We start from the raw sequence: 18,859 nt of genomic DNA on the forward strand, positions 1-18,859 counted from the left end.
GATGATGCCCAGTTTGAGTCCCACTAGGCCTCCACTCCTGTCCTCTATTACAGCCTTGGTTCAAAATGTGGTCAAAAGAGCTGAATTCCAGAGGTGAGGTGAGAGTGACAGGCATTGACATCAAGGAACCCTTGCAAAACTGGAATCAATGAAGAACTATCCCCCGATTCCCAATGGTTGGAGTCATACATGGCACGTGGGAAGATGGTTGTGGTTGTTGGAGGTCAGTCATCCCAGCTCCAGGACATCTCTGTAGGAGTTCCTCCAGCATAGTGTCCTATGACCGAACATCTTCGGTTGCTTCATCAATGACCTACTTTCCATCATAAGGTGAGAACTGGGGATGTTCGTTGATGGTTGAGCAATGTTTAGCACCAATTACAACTCCGATACTGAAGCAGTCTGTGTTCAAACGCTATGCAAGTGCAACAAGATCTAGACAATATCCAGGCTTGGGTTGACAAATAGCAAGTAACATTTGTGCCACATAAATTCCAGGCAATGGCAACGACCATCACCAGTAAGAGACTTTCTAACCACCACCCCTTGACATTCAATGGTATTGCAGACCAGAAGCTAGGAATACTGCGGTGAGTAACTCCCCAAAGCCTCTCTGTCATCTACAAAGCTCAAGTCAGGAGTGTGATGAAATACTCCCTGCATGCTTGGATGGGTGCAGCTCCATAAACGCCCAAGAAGCTTGACACCATCCAGGTCAAGCCAGCCCGTTTGGCAGTGCATCCACTCCTTCCACCATTGATGCTCCATACAGCAGTGTGTACTATCTACAAGATACCCTGCAGAAATTAGCAAAGATCCCCAGACAGCACTTTACAAACCTGTGACCACTTCCTTCAAAGACTAGGACAGCACATATATGGGAACATCAACTGCAAGTGTCCCTCCGAGCCAGTCACCATCCTGCCTTGGAACTATATCACCATTCTTTCATTGCTGCTGGGCCAAGATCCTGGAAATTCCTGGAAAATCCTAAAAGCATTGTGGGCCAACCCACAGCATTTGGACTGCAGCAGTTCAGATAGGCAACTCAACACCACCTTCTCAACAGCTAGTAGGAATGAACAATAAATGCTGGCAAGAAAGTGACACCCACAGTCCACAAATGAATTTTAAGAAGTGATGGCATGCAGGCGATAAGGGGTAGTCTTCATAAGAGTGAGGATGTGTGGTCAGAAACTCCTTGCATCATTATGACACTTGTGTACAATCTAGTGTAGTCTGAGGCAATAGCCAGGTGAAGGAATGGAGTTTCTCTTGGATACTAAAGGCAATGGCTTTGGACTCTCCAATATTGAGAGGTACAAATTCCCTATTACAGTAATCAACAAAACAAATTTAGATAAAGCAATCATTTATCTATCAACCCATACATTGTATAAGGAAAGGTACTTTCATTTCCAGTTAGCACAATTGAAACATACCGCAGAAATCTCCTGATACTGTTCTCTGGTCGATAGGTAGTGATACAAAAAAAAAGGCTCACTTCTCCCTAGAATACCAGAATGATTCATTTGTTGTCCTTCCAAATTCAATCCAATCAATCTAAGTATACCAGAATAAATTTCTACCAAAAAGTCCACCTCAGTGGTTCAGTCTTGCATGCATCTCAAAGGTACTGTCAGTTTTGTTTCTTCCTATTCATCCTCCTATAATCGGGAACCAAATTTTGCAGATGTTCAACACCAAAACAGTTGAGCCTGATGTTCAGTTGCTTCTGTTCCTCCAACCCAATAAATTCTTTGTGCGAAAGAAGCAATTGTCCCTTTTTTTTTTGTGCTTCAAGATTTCTGCTTGTGCTCCTTTTCCCCATGATAATTCTGTTGCAAGGGCCTTTTGCTGGGCAGAGTTAATAAGATCACTGTCTCCCTTTTCAGAACATTCTATTTCACCATTAATTAAACATTTTAAAACAAATGTCTTGTGCAAGTCTCAAATTTGTAACAGTGGATAAAATTTCTGCTTTTCCAAGAACGGATATTAGATAAGCAATGTGGCAAATTAAGAGGCGGGGAGGATCTGAGGGAGTTGGTGAGGATAAGCTGATGTCATCGTGTAGATTTTAAGTAGTTTAGACTAATGTTGCTGAAGATCAGCATGTAGATAAGAAATATGAAGGGCTGAGGATGGATCTTTTGAGGCACACTTAAGATATTGGAGCCATTAGGAAGAGATTCTCCACTTGGAACTGGATACATGAGAATGGAGCCAGGTGACTAGTTCTGTCCAAGTGGATAATAGTGCAGCAGTGTTGGGGGGAAATGGTTAACTGACTATAATGATGGATGCAGACAAGTTGGAAACAAGAGAGTCACCTACTTTTCAGATTCTGAAGTTCTATGCCGTATATTTTGTAGAAATACTAGCAAAACCTTGATACATTTATTTCCCTTCTGTATGCATTTTTGTTTAATAAGTAATTTTGTAGGTTATCTTCTGCTTATCCTTTTTTATGTCAACCAGCATATGTGGAAAAGGAATCTGATTTGGTCACGTTTTGTTTGGCAAGTGTTGATGAAGTTCTTTATTCTTGCAATTTTTTTTCTCTCTAGACTGCATTAAATTAGTAGTAGTAATTTAAAATGGGATAGTTTTGTTTGTGAACTTTTTTATGAACAAAAACAAAGTTGCTGGAAAATCCCAGCAGGTCTGGCAGCATCTGTGAAGGAAAGAAAGAGTTAACGTTTCAGGTCCAGTGACCCTTCCTCAGAAAAGGGGCTGAGAAATTGAGGTGACTAATATCACGTCAACAGTTCTCAATGAACAGATAGAGTGCAGGTAAAAGGCCAGAGGGAGGGATCCAGGTGGAGGGAGAGTTATGGAACTGGGCGAAAGGGTCTGTGGGACGAGAAGAGGACTCTCGTCTGAAGAATTGAGCATGGAGGCAAAGACGGCGGAAGAAGAGTTTGACGTCATGTCATGCCTGAAATTCGTTAAGGTGGGGATGTAGAGGAATAACGTTCAGCATCGGAGAGCAGAAGGTTAGGAGGAATGGTGAATACCTGACACGAGGTGGGTTTGGGAGACGGGATGGAATCAGGGAAGGGGAGGAGAGGAAGGTTCCAGAGGGCCATGGGTATTTTTGAGTTACTGTGTCTTTGGGCCTTGGTGCCCGAAAGGAAAAGAAAGTTTCTTGTTACCACTATGAATGAGCTGGAGGATGATGTGGAACTGTGGGGTGGTGCAGCCCTGAGCCCGTGTTGTGATGCTGATGGCAAGAAAGGTTGAGTGTGCATGTGGCACTGAGTGCGCATCTCAGGATGCAGCGAGAGCAGCTGTCTGTGGAATGTTGAATATCATGGAGATATCTGTGATCCTGGGAGGATTCAAAACTTGAGGGATGAAATTTCAGTTGGAATCCATGTGGGAGAAGTCTGAGCCAGAGGCAGTCACTGAGGAATGTGATATGGCTGTGGAAATGAGTTTTAGCAAATACTTGGTCAAACACCAGCTGTGACAGTGAAATTAATGTCGGTGGGCAAGAAGAAAGATTGGAATGGAAATCACATCGGAGAGAGGAGCAGAACTTTTTCAAGGTGGGCATGCCTAGAAGAAATGTGGCAATGAGTTTTTGATACTAAATAAAAACCAAAAGAACTGCAGATGCTGTAAATCAGGAACAAAAACAAAGTTGCTGGAAAAGGCCAGCAAGTCTGGCAGCATCAGTGAAGGGAAAAACAGAGCTAACTTTTCAGGTCTGGTGACCCTTCCCCTTTTTTTGTTTAATTTTGAGAGCCTGAACTTTAAAGAAATAGAAATGTATGAGCAGGATTGTGTCCCAAATTGTTTTCCTATTATGTTGTACTCCTGTATGAGTTGGAGGCAAACAGGCTTTGTGGAGATTCCTTTGTCTAGCTTACGTCATGGATTTGTATTCAAATGTTGCTCAATGGAATGGTGAACTTGGGAATATTCATTGTGGAATAGTTTAATACACTGGAAGAAACATTCGCATTAATACAGCAATTTTCATAACCACCAGACATCATAAAGTGCTTTGCAATCAGTGAGGTACAATTGAAGTGAGCTCACAATTGTCAAAATTAATCAAAGTTAAGCATTAAATAACAATTTTCTCTGCTGACTTGACCATGCTTCTGTGTAAATTTATTTTTATAATTGCAACTTTGCCTGAGCTACGCAATATTAGTGCCATATTTCTTTGCTTTCAATAACAGAAATTCATAGTGGGGAAACAAACTATATTCAATATAAGGCTGTAGGAGAAGGTTAGACTGTTTCATTTTTTAATTCAAATGTAGACTTTTACCAATGAGAACCTTGCAATGAGTATAAATTTAGTCAGCAATAAGTTTTGGAAGATGGCCAGAGGATAATTGCACAATACTTTTTTAATATTTGTTGTTGACCTGCAAAGCAACAAGTTTGAAATGTGTTGATGTAGCTCTTGGAAGATTTTTCTTTTGTAATTCAACCATATTTAATACTTGCATCATGTAAATGATAGAAAAACAAAATAAAACAATGAACTGCAAATCCTGGAGATCTGAAACAAAAACAAATTGCTGGCAAAGCTCAGGAGGTCTGCCACCACCTGTGAGAAGAAAGAGTTAATATTTTGAGACAACAAGGTGCAGGGCTGGATGAACACAGCAGGCCAAGCAGCACTGTAGGAGCAGAAAGGCTGACGTTTCGGGCCTAGACCCTTCATCAGAAAAGTTAATATTTTGAGTCTGGTGACTCTTAAGCGTGTTCTGATAAGGAGCCATTGGACTCAATGTGAACTCTGAACTCTGATTTCTTCCCACAGATGCTGTCAGATATGCTGAGGTTCGCTGGCAATTTCTGACACGTGGCTTTTGGCCATATCTTTGACTTCAGTAAATTTCTGTTTATACAAGTGTCTTGGCTAAAAGGACAGAATTAAGGTTATATTTATCAGAATCATTGACTTAATAGTAACACTTTTGTCATGGTTATTTTTATATATAATTGTAAGATTCCATTTTTATTAGTCAATATGCATCTTGAAATAAGACCCCTTGATCATGCAACACTCTGGTATGGTCAAAACATTTCTGTGAAATGTATCAGGTTGTAGTCCTATCAAGGAATTACACAGTTTAATGGTTATTCTGTCATTGATAATTGGAAAGCAAACTTTAAAAAATGCCCATTTCAGAAAACCCATTTCTGAAGAAGGGTCCAGGCCCGAAACGTCAGCCTTCCTGCTCCTATGCTGCTGCTTGGCCTGCTGTGTTCATCCAGCTCTACACCTTGTTATCTCGGATTCTCCAGCATCTGCAGTCCGTACAACCCCTTTTTTTAAAAGAAAAAAAAAGTCACTTAGTCACTTAGGATATAAATTGTTCCATTGGGAATACCCAGCATGGGTTCATGAAGGGTAGGTCATGTTTAACTAATTTGGTGGAATTCTTTGAGGACACTTACTTGCATGGTGGACAATGGGGAACCTGTGGATGTGGTGTATCTGGATTTCCAGAAGGCATTTGACAAGGTGCCACACCAAAGGCTGCTACGTAAGATAAAGTTGCATGGTATTACAGGTAATGTATTGGCATGGATAGAGGATCGGTTGACCAGTGGAAAGCAGAGTAGGGGTAAATGGGTGTTTTTCTGGTTGGCGGTCAGTGGCTAGTGGTGTGCCTCAGGGATCAGTATTGGGACCTCAATTGTTTACAATTTACATAGATGATTTGGAGTTGGGGACTAAATGGTGTGTCAAAATTTGCAGATGGCACTAAGGTGAGTGGTAGAGCAAAGTATGCAGAAGACACTGAAAGTCTGCAGAGGGATATAGATAGTCCAAGTGAGTGGGCAAAGGTCTGGCAGATGGAGTACAATATTGATAAGTGTGAGGTCATCCATTTTGGTAGGAATAACAGCAAAATGGACTGTTTTAAATAGTAAAAAATTGCAGCACACTGCTGTGCAGAGGGACTTGTGTGTCCTTGTGCATGAATCGCTGAAGGTGGGATTGCTGGTGCAGCAGGTGATTAAAAAGGCAAATGGAATTTTGTCTGCCATTGCTAGAAGGATGGAGTTTAGAAACAGGGAGGCTATGCTGCAGCTGTATAGGGTCCTGGTGAGGCCACACCTGGAGTACTGTGTGCAGTTTTGGTCTCCTTACTTGAGAAGGGATATACTAGCACTGGAGGGGGTGCAGAGGAGATTCACTCGGTTGATTCCAGAGTTGAGAGGGTTGGATTATGAGGAGAGACTGAGTAGACTGGGATTATACTCATTGGAATTCAGAAGAATGAGGGGAGATCTTTATAGAAACATATAAGATTATGAAGGGAATAGATAAAGTGGAGGCAGGGAGGTTGTTTCCGCTAGCAGGTGAAACTAGGACTAGAGGGCATCGCCTCAACATAAAAGGAAGCAGATGTAGGACTGCAGTCAGGAGGAATTTCTTCACCCAAAGGGTTGTGAATCTGTGGAATTCCCTGCCCAGCGAAGTGGTTGAAGCTACCTCACTGTTTTTAAGGCAAGGCTAGATTAAATTTTTGAACAGTAAAGGAATTGAGGGTTATGGTGAGTGGGCAGTTAAGTGGAGCTGAGTCTCAAAAAGATCAGCCATGATCTTATTAAATGGCGGGGCCATTTATGTTCTTATGTAGTCATTGTAAGTCACATTCAAATTGTTAGGCCTTCTACTTTTTGACTTGCACATCATGAGCAGTTATATGTTCGTTTTCCCAATGTACAGCATTATAAATTTGGTTCTAAAGTGGACATAACTTTTACCACTTGCACCTTTTTAATTTGCCTGAACAAAATGAAAAATAGAGGAAAAAGTACAATTCTATAAGCTTGTGAAAACATGTAAAAAGTTTATGCAGAGAAAATGACACTTTTTTTTTTCTTCACTCCATCTTTAAGTGCACAGAGTTGGCACCAAACTTGAACTGGAAACTGAAAAGCCAGACTCTTGCAATAAAGATTGATTTTTGAACTAGGTGACAGCTTAGCTCAGTAGGAGCTGCCATTGCTTCTATCTGTAGATAGAATCTCAGATGACACTGTAGTGCATCACTGAATGCTGTGTTAGTTAATGTCCCATCTTCAATATTCCACGTTTAACTGAGGCAGTGCTTGAGCGGATGTAGATTAACCTGAGGCAGTGTTTTAAGACCAGGGAGCTCTCCCCAAGTCCTCGTCTTTCCCTCGAGCCAAATCTGATCTATTGGATCCTGGTGTATGCAAAATGGCTGTAATCTTTGCACTTCAGATATAACTTATTAGCTACAAAGAACTTGGAGATATCTTTCAGTACTTACGAAGGTATTATGCAAATACATATTCTTCCATTTAAGATGATTCAGAGAGCAACAGAAGTTTCAGCACATGCTTGTGGTGCCCTAACAGCACTTAATGCTGTCACTGTCAAACAGAGTTTTTATTTTCCCCCACAAAATTAGCATCACACCTGGACGAGTGCAACCGTTTCTTTATCTTGCCAAACAAATGTGTGTCTCTTAAAATGTTTGCAGGATTTTAAATCTGTGTTGATTTAAAATGCCAATTTCTGTCACGATTTTTTAATTAAAATACAATAATGCAGACTAATATTTCATATTGGTAATGCCTGGTATGTTACAATTGCAGTTGATCAAGGTGTCAGCCACAGTAACTTGCTTTGACTGCTGTTGCAGTAACTATAAAGTCATAATGATCTCTACTTAAATAGCATGGATTCTACAGAGTATGGTAATATTTTAGAATGCTTTGTGGGTAGAGGCCAGTTCTGAAAGATTCAAGTTGAACAACATTTGATGAGTCTAGTAATGAAGGAGTGGCAGAAAATATTTTGATTGGTCAAAACTTTGCCAGCCAATCCCTCTGCAATGTGTCAGGACCACAAATGCAAGACTTTTTTGTTTCACTGTGAATTTTTTACTTTGTTTCAAATCCTGCAAACCCCTCACCAAGTTTGCAGGAAAGTAGACAACCTTATTTACTTATTGATCTTCGGGTTTGAATGCATTTAATCATTTTCCACTCCTGCCACATGACTGTAATAACTGATTAAAGATACAAATTCTGATGTGACTTCAACAAAGGTAGGTGATCTCTCTTCTCTCCTTTTGCTTTCTTGACCTGCAGCATTTTGACATGGTTGACTGCACAATTGACCTCCAGTGCTTTTCCTGTTGTTTACCTGGGCGGGACTGGATTCTTACCTAGGTAGTCATAACCAAAATATCACTTGCAATGGCTTCCCTTTCCACACTTATACTGTTACCTCTGCTGTTTCCTAAGGAAATACTCTTCTTCCTGCCTATTTCTCACTAACATACTGTTCTTTATCAATAACATCTGAAAACACAGCATTAATTTTCACACTACTATCTCCCTCACATGCATTGTTGCTTTATTTATCAGCCTGCTGATCTAATATTAGTACGTGATGATCACCAATTTCTCTGACTTAAATATTGGGAAGACTTGAATTATTGTCTTAGGGCCTCGCTCCAAATTCCCTAGCAACTGATGCCATCTCTCTCCCTTGCAAATGTCTAAGGTTAAAACAGAGACTGCTTCCAACATGGTATCTTATTTGACCTTGAGATGAGCACTTGACCACATTTGTGCCACCCCTAAGACTGCCCATTTCTAGTTCCATTTCCATTGTGCTGCCTCAGCTCATCTGCTGACACCTTGATCATTTGCCACCTTTGGACTTGACTATTCTGTTGCACTCTTGGCCTCCATTTTTATGCAGAGCATTTCAACAAAGAATTATCTGATACTCGTTATAAAGACAGCTGCAGACTGACACAGATTGAGACCCGAATATTGAAGTGCACATGATGTTTAGGAAGGACAGGAAATTGGAAAATGTGGAGGTGTGGCTCTGTTAATTAGCACAATAGTTGTTTGTTTGTCCTAAGTTCATGAAGCCAGGATGTAGAAACAATTTGGATCGAGTTGAGAAATAATAAAGGCAATACGTCTCTTTTTGGGAGGGGTGTACAGACGCACTTACAGTAACCAAATGGTCGAGCAGAGTATAAAGGAAGACCTATGAGAGTCTGTCAGAAAGGTATAATGATATTCATGGGGGAGTTTATCTCCAAACAACCCAGAAAAATCAAATGGGTAATAGTAACCTAGACGAGCTCAAAGAATGTCTTCAGGATAATTTCTTAGAACAATACATTATGGAGCCAACCAGAAAGCATATACTATACTGGACCTAATTTGTTAATGAGATAGGATCAATTAATGATGTCATTGCTACCTAGGGGTGCATTCACAATGACCGTAATATGAATAAGTTGTAGATTCAATTTGAGGGAGAGAAATGTGGGTCTACGGCTAACGTTTTAAACTTGGATAAGGGCAATTACGAGCATATGAAAGCAGAGCTTGCTGAAGTGAACTGGCAAATTAGGTTGAGGGGTTTGTCAGTAGATGTACAATGGCAAACATTAAGGGGATACTCTGTGTATTCTGAAATAGATGTACATTTTCCCTCTCATTGAAATGCAATGGATGGATCTGCCATCTCTAATTAAAGATGCTAAAAATTGTATTAATTGTGGGGGTGGAGAGAGTACATATTCTGTCCAATCTTCTCACCTGCCACTCTGAACCAAATACAAAGCATGATAAAGAAAGGATTGGTAAGGAAAGAAAAATTAGTGTGGAAGAAAGCTGGCAATAAGTATTAAAGCAGATAGTTTCTACAGATTTTTTTAAAAAAAAGTTAAAATGTTTGTTTGTCTTGTGGTAAGAGTCTGGGCAATTAATAAGGAAAAATAAGATGGCAGACAAATTGAAAAGGTTTATTTCATCAGCCTATGCTATAAAGGATACAAATAACAGAAAAAACTGTAAATCAAGAAATGGATGGGAGGGAGGAATTCAGGAAAATTGCAATTACCAGGGAAGTAGTATTGAGCAAATCATTGGCGCTGCAGGCAGAGAAGTGCCTGGATCCTGATGGATTTTATTCTAGGGTTTCAAAAGAAGTGACTAGTGTAATAGTTCGTGATTAGTTTTCCAACATCCCTTAAATCATGGAATGTTCCATTTAGATTGAAAAATAGTGACTATCTTTTAGTCAAAAAGAGAAGGAGATAGAAAGCAGAAATCTATAAGCTAATTACTTCAATATGCCATCGAGAAGTTGTTAAAAACTATTATCAAATAAGTTATAGCAGGGTGTTTGGAGAAATTCAAAATAATCAGAGTTGTGATGGTTTTGTGAAGGGAAATTGTGTTTAACCAATTTATTGAAGAAGGAGCATGTTCTGTGGATAAAGAAAGACCAGTGGATGTACCATACTTGGATTTGCAGAATGTATTTGATGAGGCAGTACATCAAAGGTTACTGTTGAAAGTTAAAACTCATGGTTTTGGGAGTAACGTATTGGCGCAATTAGAAGATTAGCTAGCTAACAAAACAGGATGTACAAACGGGTCTTTTTTGATTGGCAAGGTATAACGAGTGGCATGCCATTGGCATCCGTACAGGCATCTCCACCTTTTCACACTTGCTATGTGACTTGTATGATGACGGGGAGTGGTGGGATAGGTACAGTTGCTAACTTTGCTGATGGCACAAAGATGAGTAGTGAGTCATGAAGATAACAGGAGGTTGTATAGGGAAGACAGTTGGTTGTGAGTGGGCAAAGATGTGGCAACTTGAGTATGTAGTGGGGAAAATGTGTGATTGTTCAATTTGGAAGGAAGAATTAAAAGGAATCTAAAAGATGAGAGATTTCAGACATGAGATTGGAGGGGTTCTGGGTGTTCCAATTCATGAATTGCAGAAAATGTGTGTGGACACAGCAAATAATCAGGAATGCTCTTAGAATGTTGTTATTTACTGTGAAGAGAATTGAATTTAAATGCTGTATACCACCTCCTGGTGATATTGCCAACCCACGAGGCTAGTTTCCATTTGATTGCCAACTCGACCTTTCTACTACCTCTGTGCTGTCAGGCTATGCCTATGAACCAATCTTTGAATTGTAGCTTCCTCTGTTTAACCATTTTGAAAAGTGAGCCATTGTCTTTTGGTTCCTGTCTCAAATGCTATTTTGGCCTCTCGGATTCAACCAAACTATTTGTAACCTCAATCTCCTGTTTGACCTTGGGTTGAACTCCCAACTCCATATCCTGTGCGAAGCTCTCGTTCCATTTCTAGTACTGAATGCCTCAAGAGCTCCTGAAACTCTTATCCATATGTCAGTAGCTTAGAGTGTCCAGGGTTTCCTCAGCACTTCACTGAAGTGGCACCTTTTTAATTACATGTTTCAATTTCTGGGATCCATTTTTAGATTCCCTTTAGTTCTTCCCTCCAAATTGAATAAATGCATACTTTCTCACTACATATTCAATTTGCCACATCTTTGCTCACACACAACCTACTTGTATCCCTATACAACCTCATGCTATCTTCACAACTCATTACTCATCTTTGTGTCTTGATGTGACTTGGACAAAAGTTCTACAACTGAGCCAAGTCTTTCAAAACAGTTGAATTAAGATTTTAAACTTTTCTGGTAATTTTTGCCTCTATAATGTGACAACTCTAGATGCTCATATTCAATTTTTACTTTTTATAGCTAAAGATGTAGGGCATCAATGGAGGAAACTAGATTTATTTTCCCCTTTTTAGTTCTGTGTGGTGAAGTGTGGACTGAATTGTAAAAGACTCTTGCATTAATGTTCCTATATTCTATACTTAAATGAAGGCAAGTCAGTACCAAAATGAATTCTCTCTTAGACCCCCACCCTTACTCTGAACAGCCACCTTTCCCTAAGATTGTTGGTAAGATTTCAGTGTCCATTATTAAGGATGAGATTGTGGAGTACTTGGAAGTGCATGGTAAAATAGGGCTGAGTCAGCACAGCTTTGTCAAGGGGAGGTCATGCCTGACACAGCTAATGGAATTCTTTGAGGAGGTAATAGTAAGTTAGACAAAGGAGAGCTGGTGGATGTGATCTATTTGGATCTCCAAAAGCTCTTTGACAAGTTGCCACACAGGGCAGATGACACAGGTGGAAGAGCAGGTACTGTTGAAGAATTAGAGAAGCTGCAGAAAGAATTAGTCAGGTGAGGAAATGGGCAAAAGTGGCAAATGGAATGCAATATCAGAACGTTTTGAGGTTATGCATTTTGGTAGGAAGAATAAAGGTGTATTTTCTAAATGGGAAGTGTTTTAGAAATCTAAAGCACACTGGGATTTGAGTCCTAGTTCAGGATTCTCTTAAGATTAACATGCAGATTCAGTTGGTAGTTAGGAAGGCAATTACAATGTTAACATTTCAGGAGAACAAGAATACAAAAGCAGACATGTATTGCTGAGGCTGTAAAAGGCTCTGGTCAGACTGCATTTAGAATATTCTGAGCAGTTTTGGGCCAAGTATCTAAGGAAGGTTGTGCTGGCATTGGAGGGGGTTAAGAAGCTGATCACAAGAATGATCCTAGGAATGAAGGGCTTGTCATAAGAGCGGTTGAGGATTATGGGTCTGTACCTGATGAAATTTAGAAGGAAGAGGGTGGATCTCATTTAAAACTTACAGAATACTGAGGCCTGGATAGAGTGAACTTGGAGAAGATGCCTTCAATAATAGGAGAGTCTGGGACCTGAGGGCACAGCCTCAGTGAAGAGATGACCCTCTAGAACCAAGATGAAGAATTTCTTCAGCCAGAAGGTGATGAATCTATGGAACTTGTTGTCGCAGAAGGCTTGGGAGGTCAAGTCATTGAGCGTCTTTAAGACAGAGGTTCTGGATTAGTAAGGGGATCAAGGATTATGGGGGGAGGGCAGGAGAAGGGAGTTGAGAAACATGTCAACTATAATCAGATGGTGGAGCAGACTTGATGGGCTGAATGGTTGAATTCTACTCCTATATCTTATTTTATGGTCTCAATGATCTGTAAAAGTGAAACTGCCAATTTGTACAATATTGAGAGTAATGTTTTACTAATGTTTTCTCCATTTAGAATTAAATTGAGCTGCTCTCATAATGCTTTCACAAATCAACCTTGTACTTGGGTAACTTTGATCTTGTTGGTTTGGACTGGACTGAAATCTGGGCTTCCTTTTCACTTGAAGTTAGCTTCATTTACCTTTTTAGTCAGTTTTTTGATGCAGTCAACAGATTGTGTACCAAAATGGATTGCTGAAAGAGATTTAGAAGCTCGCTTCTAGTTTTCTGTAATGTATATGCTCATACCTTAAGATACTCCTACAGCTTAGATGGGCAAAGTTTTTATGCTGTTTTCAGATACTTTTTTAAGTACATTTCTAACGCTGTACCCGATGGTGCCATGATGGGCCAATGAACCAAGGAATGGCAAATGGAGTTTAATTTTGATGTGAGGTGCTGTATTTTGGAAAGGCAAATCAGGGCAGGACTTATACACTTAATGGTAAGGTCATGGGGAGTGTTGCTGAACAAAGAGACCTTGGAGTGCAAGTTCATAGAGTTCCTTGAAAGTGGAGTCGTAGATAGACAGGGTGGTGAAGAAGGCTTTGGTACACTTGCCTTTATTGGTCAGTGCATTGAGTATAAGAGTTCGGAGGTCATGTCATGTTGCAGCTGTACAGGACATTGGTTAGGCCGGTATTGGAATACTGCATGCAGTCCTGGTCTCCCTGCTATAGGAAGAATGTTGTGAAACTTGAAAGGGTTTTGAAAAGATTTACAAAGATGTTGCCAGGTTTTGGAGGGTTTGAGTTATAGGGAGGGGCTGAATAGGCTGGGGCTATCCTCCCTGGAGGGTTGGAGGCTGAGGGGTGACCCTGTAGAGGTTTATAAAATCATGTGGGTGTTGATTAGAGTAAATAGATAAGGTCTTTTCCTGGGGTTGGGACAGTCCAAAAGTAGAGGGCATAAATTTACGATGAGAGAGGAACGATTTAAAAGGGACCTAAGGGGCAAGTTTTCATGCAGAAGGTGGTGCGTGTATGGAATGAGCTGGTGGAGGCTGGTACAACATTACAACATTGAAAAGGCATCTGGATGGTTATATGAATGAGGGGTTTAGAGGGATATGGGCCAAATGCTGGCAAATCGACTGCATTTATTTAGGGTATCTGGTCTGCGTGGACGAGTTGGACTGAAGAATCTGTTTCCATGTTGTACATCTCTATGATTCTATTGGATTTCAAAGTTGAAACAAAATCACATTACTACTATCCCAGAACATGGGAAGAGGAGTGATTGTTCTAAGATTGATGTGCATGGGATTTAGTAAAGAATATAAGATAAACTCACATTTATAACTCCTCCCTTTTTATAAGTTGAGGTCTTGCCTTGTCCCCGTCTTGCCGTGAATCATGTTTGTGATCTTGTTTAGACCTTACAAAATGGTACGTATGACATAAATATGTTCTACACTTTTTTGTAAAGTAGACTTGTAATTAACTTAACACTTTTGTGCTGAACTCTATTCTATACACTAACCTTGGCAATGATTGAAAGCCTGAGCTGACAGCTTTACATGTTTAACAAGTATTTCTGGAAGCTTAGCATGAGCTCTGAACAATTAACGATACAATGTTTAGACCTAATTGAACAACCTGGTTTCTTTCAGTCTGTTATCTCCGTTAGTGAGATTTATAAATGGTGAATTCTCTGCACCTTACAATTGTTTGGTTTGTATTTGGGTAGTCATAAGTCTTCCACGTATCCATTTCACCGTAGAGTCCATATAGCAATTTAACAAAAGCTTGAGGGGAAAGTGTATTGGCTCGACTCCTCGCTATGACAGTGAAGCTATTAAAGTAAGACTGAAGACCTTTTCAGTGATGTAATAGGATGACTGGTCTGAAATCTGAGCCGTCAGTAATTGTGTGGTTATTAAAAGAAGAAAGAGGGTGTGGAACACTTTTTTCTACTTTGCACCCAGCAACCAGGAAGTACTACAACTTGGAGCACAAAATGTTCTCCTGACTGACTTCCTGAATGATTCCCTTTTGAGATTTCAGAACGGCGTCAGGTTTTGTAGCAGTTAGGAGACTTTAAGTCACGAGAAACTGGACTGAAGCTTGCTGATCGTGGAAATTTAAGTCTTTGTAGAGAGAGGATTTCGACATGCTTCATCTTTCAGTTGCATCTTAATTTAGACCTCAGGAGCGAGCAGACGATGTACTAATGCACAGCTGTACACGGATTGTTAGGTAAACGGCATATTTTCAACTTTATTTAAAGGTCTCAAAGTACAAAAACTACTTGAAATCCGGGATAAAAGCCAAGTATGAGTTGACCAATCAGTAGTTAAAGGGCAAAGGTTAAGAGTTGGAGTGTCATTGTACCTAATTGGTCCAACTTGAACTGCAAGTCTCTTTTTTGGGGGGATAAGTAGCTTGAATGCTTGCAAAATGTTTTGGCTTTGCCTCAGGATTTTGGGATTTTCTTTCGTGGTTTTATAAAGCCGAAGGTTTAACTTGTTCGGGTTTGCGAGTGACAAAGCTTGAATCAGTGGAAATAAGTTCTAGGCTGATTTCAATTTTGTTTGTGGATTTCTACTGGTGAGCAGTCATGTAGAAGTATCTCACGATCTATTTGCTGTTATACATTGCAAATACTTTTCACACAGATGGGGATGAAATGATTTCTCCAGCAGGAAGATAAGTAACTGAAGGACCCAGACTCAGCTGGTAAAAAGGAAATGACTGAGAGATGAGAATATTTTGTGCAAATATTAGTTATAATTAGGATAGCTTTACCTGGAAAACTGGTGGAAGTTGTATCAATCTCTTTTGAAAGAGAGTTGTCTGTATACATTTTTAAAGGGAACCATTTACAGGGCTTTGTTGAAAGATGGATAAATGGGATCCATTAAATAGTTCTTTTAGAGATAGAAGAAACAGAATGCCCTCCTGTGCCAAATTGTCTTCGTACAGCACACTGATATGTTGGATATTTCCCTATTTACAGACTTCATGTCTGGAAATCATAACATCCAATGTCAAGGCTAACTGCAGCTTTCAAAATACAAAGTTTTCCCTCCTACAATCTTGTCAATTCACAAGATTTGAATCACGTTGTTTTGTGATGTTCACAGTACTGGGGTGTTTTGCAGAAACCATCTGACTTCTGGAGGAGAAGGAACTGTTTTTACTCTGCTGTTTTTTTTTGAAACAAGTCTGAAGATATCCATTTTATTTCCCTTTTTTAATTGCTAGGAGTCAAATCGATTTATAAGTGGGAGTCAATCACATGTCTCCTGGAGATGAAGAATCAAAGAGCGACATGTACTAATGAACTAAAAGCACCATCTCAGTGGACCCTGTGAACAGAAGGTTCCCAGTCTTTTCCTCTAACCATAACCGCCATGTTTTTTTAACCTGTGTTTTTGAGGGCAGATGGGTGGGTGGAAGGTTCTTAAGGAGGTTAGCATTTTAACTAGTAAAGATATGCTGATTGTTTACCTGTAGTCAGTATTTATTAAAATAATCATTCTTGATAAGTGCAGAAACTTGGCCCATGTTATGTAAATCTGGGTCTAAAAGAAATGTAAATTGGGGAATTTGAGAACCAACTCTGGATGTTGTGGGACTTGATTTCCAGTGTGCTACCCCAGTGAGCCGTAGCAGTCGTTAGGACAAAGTTCTGCCCTGTTGTGCAGAGAAGGGCAACTTGTGGTCAACCATCTGGTTTGGTGTAAAAATTTGTTTGTTTAAGTTTTAAATATGAAGCATGATGTGAGTGTTCTTTGTAAACTGAACAGCAATTTTTTTTTGAGCTCCAATTCTTTGGTCAACCTCCAAAGCATTTTTTTTTGGGGCAAATGCATAGTCCCATAATCCATCTTGAAATATAGTATTTCCCCTAATTCTGTATGAGGTGTTATTGAAACAACATTAATTTATTAAAACATTTTCTCTCGTGTGAGATGCCAAATGTGACTATAATGAAAGGAAATGTAACAAGTTTGAAGCATTTGGCTGAGTGGTACATGAGAAGCTTAGGAATGCTCCTTTGACTTTTCTAACATTCCCCCCTCTCTCTCGCATGTAGCTGACCAGTACCACATTCTATCTCACAAGGGAATTGGTTAGAAGATTGTTCCTGTGTGCAGAACTGAATTTTCAACCAGACTGTATTAAAGCATAACTTTTGTTCAGTAAGGACATTGTGTTCTAAAATTGATCCAGATAAATGGAGTTAAGATGCATATCAGCCTTAATCTAATTTGAATGGCCAAACAGGTTGGAGTTGCTGAACTGATTCCTTCTGGTTTGATGTTCTTATGTCCTTCATAGTAGCCATCTACGATCCTTCATCACAAAGAAAATTGAGTGAGATGGGTCAAATTGAGGGTTGTCGTAAATATATTTTGGAGCTGGGCAACAAGAGTCTAAGAGGTGACAAAGTATTTTTCATGTGTTTTGTGATTTGAATGTTTGTTTTTTTTTTAAAAGGATGAAAAGTAAAACATACTGCTGCATGGAGAGCAGTGAGGGAACTGCACATCTGAAGAACCAGCCCAGGCATAATTGGCCAAATTGGTCTTCTGGGTTGTGGGATTTGGTGATTTTCCCTAATGTGAGATGAAGGAAGAAAGGAGACTGCATGGGGTGTTGCAGAGGCAGGAGGTAGTTGAGTATCATATAGGAAGGCAGGGCAGGCAGAAGATCTGAAGTGTGACCGCTTCCCCTTACTCTGCTGTAGCATGGCCTGTTTAGGAGTAGGCACTGGCTTCTTTTGAGAGTTTTTGGTTGATGCAATTGCAAACTTTTGGAGAATGATCTGTCATTCGGCTTCAGTTGGAATGCCTTCTGTGGTTCCAATATTCAGCAACGTGGCAAAAGTCAATGCACAAATGACATTTCACTGCCCCTCTGCAGGGATTCCAGTACAAAAATGCCAACGTATGAAAAAGGAGCAGAAGTAGGTTTGGTCCCTGGAGCCTGGTCTGCCATTCAATCTGATCATGGGTGATCTGTCTATTTGTAATTTTGAATTCCACATTCTTATCTACCCCTGATTTAACCTACTCCCTTGCCTAAAATATATCTACTTCAGTTTTAAAAATGTTCCATGATCTGCTTCCGTGCCTTCTGAAGTGGAGAGTTCCAAATTCACACAATTCTCTCCCACAAAACGAAACATTCTTTCCATGTCTGCCTTTTTGAGACTGTTAAAGATCTTTTACACATCCATCAAGGTGCTCTTCATTCCAGTGGAAACAAAATGGCCTGCCCAACCTATCCCCCTAAGACAAGTGTGACACTTCAGTCTTGTCTGCATCTCCTGTATTCCGTGTTCAACAGGATTGCCATTGTAAATCCCTCATCAACATCCTAGGGGTCATCATTACCAGAGATTTTTGTGAACCAGCCGTAGAAACACTGACTGCAAGTGCTCATCAGAAGCTGGGTACTATTTGATGAATAACTTGCTTCCTGACTCCCCAAAGCCTTTCTACCATTGACAACAGTCATGAATGTAATGGAATACTCCGTACTTGACTAGATGGGTGCAGCTTCAACAGCAATCAAAAGGTGCCACACCTTCCAAGACAAGCCTGCTTGACCATCACCCTTGGCTACCGTACAAACATTCACTGCCTTTGCTACCATGACAGCATTGTGTGCCATTTACAGGTTGTACTGCAGCAACTTGCCAAGCTCTTTTGGCAGCCCTTCCCAAACGTCATAATCTGTATTACCTTGAAGGGCAAAGGTTGCAGGTGTATGGGAATAACCTCCTCTGCAATCTCCCCTCTAAGCCATCCTGACTATCCTGACTTGGAGATAGTAGGAACTGCAGATGCTGGAGAATCCGAGACAACAAGGTGCAGGGCTGGATGAACACAGCAGGCCAAGCAGCATCATAGGAGCAGAGAGGCTGACGTTTCGGGCCTAGACCCTTCATCAGAAAA

The 18,859-nt window shown here is 40.3% G+C and overlaps 1 protein-coding gene across 1 annotated transcript in view; it reads left to right on the forward strand.

Moving 5' to 3' along the window:
- myo6a (myosin VIa) overlaps positions 1 to 18,859 on the forward strand; it is a 224,349-nt gene that overhangs the window by 50,568 nt on the left and 154,922 nt on the right. The window lies entirely within an intron of this gene.

This window comes from Rhincodon typus, chromosome 9 (assembly GCF_021869965.1).
Source record: "Rhincodon typus isolate 14 chromosome 9, sRhiTyp1.1, whole genome shotgun sequence".
NCBI classification, from domain to species: domain Eukaryota; kingdom Metazoa; phylum Chordata; class Chondrichthyes; order Orectolobiformes; family Rhincodontidae; genus Rhincodon; species Rhincodon typus.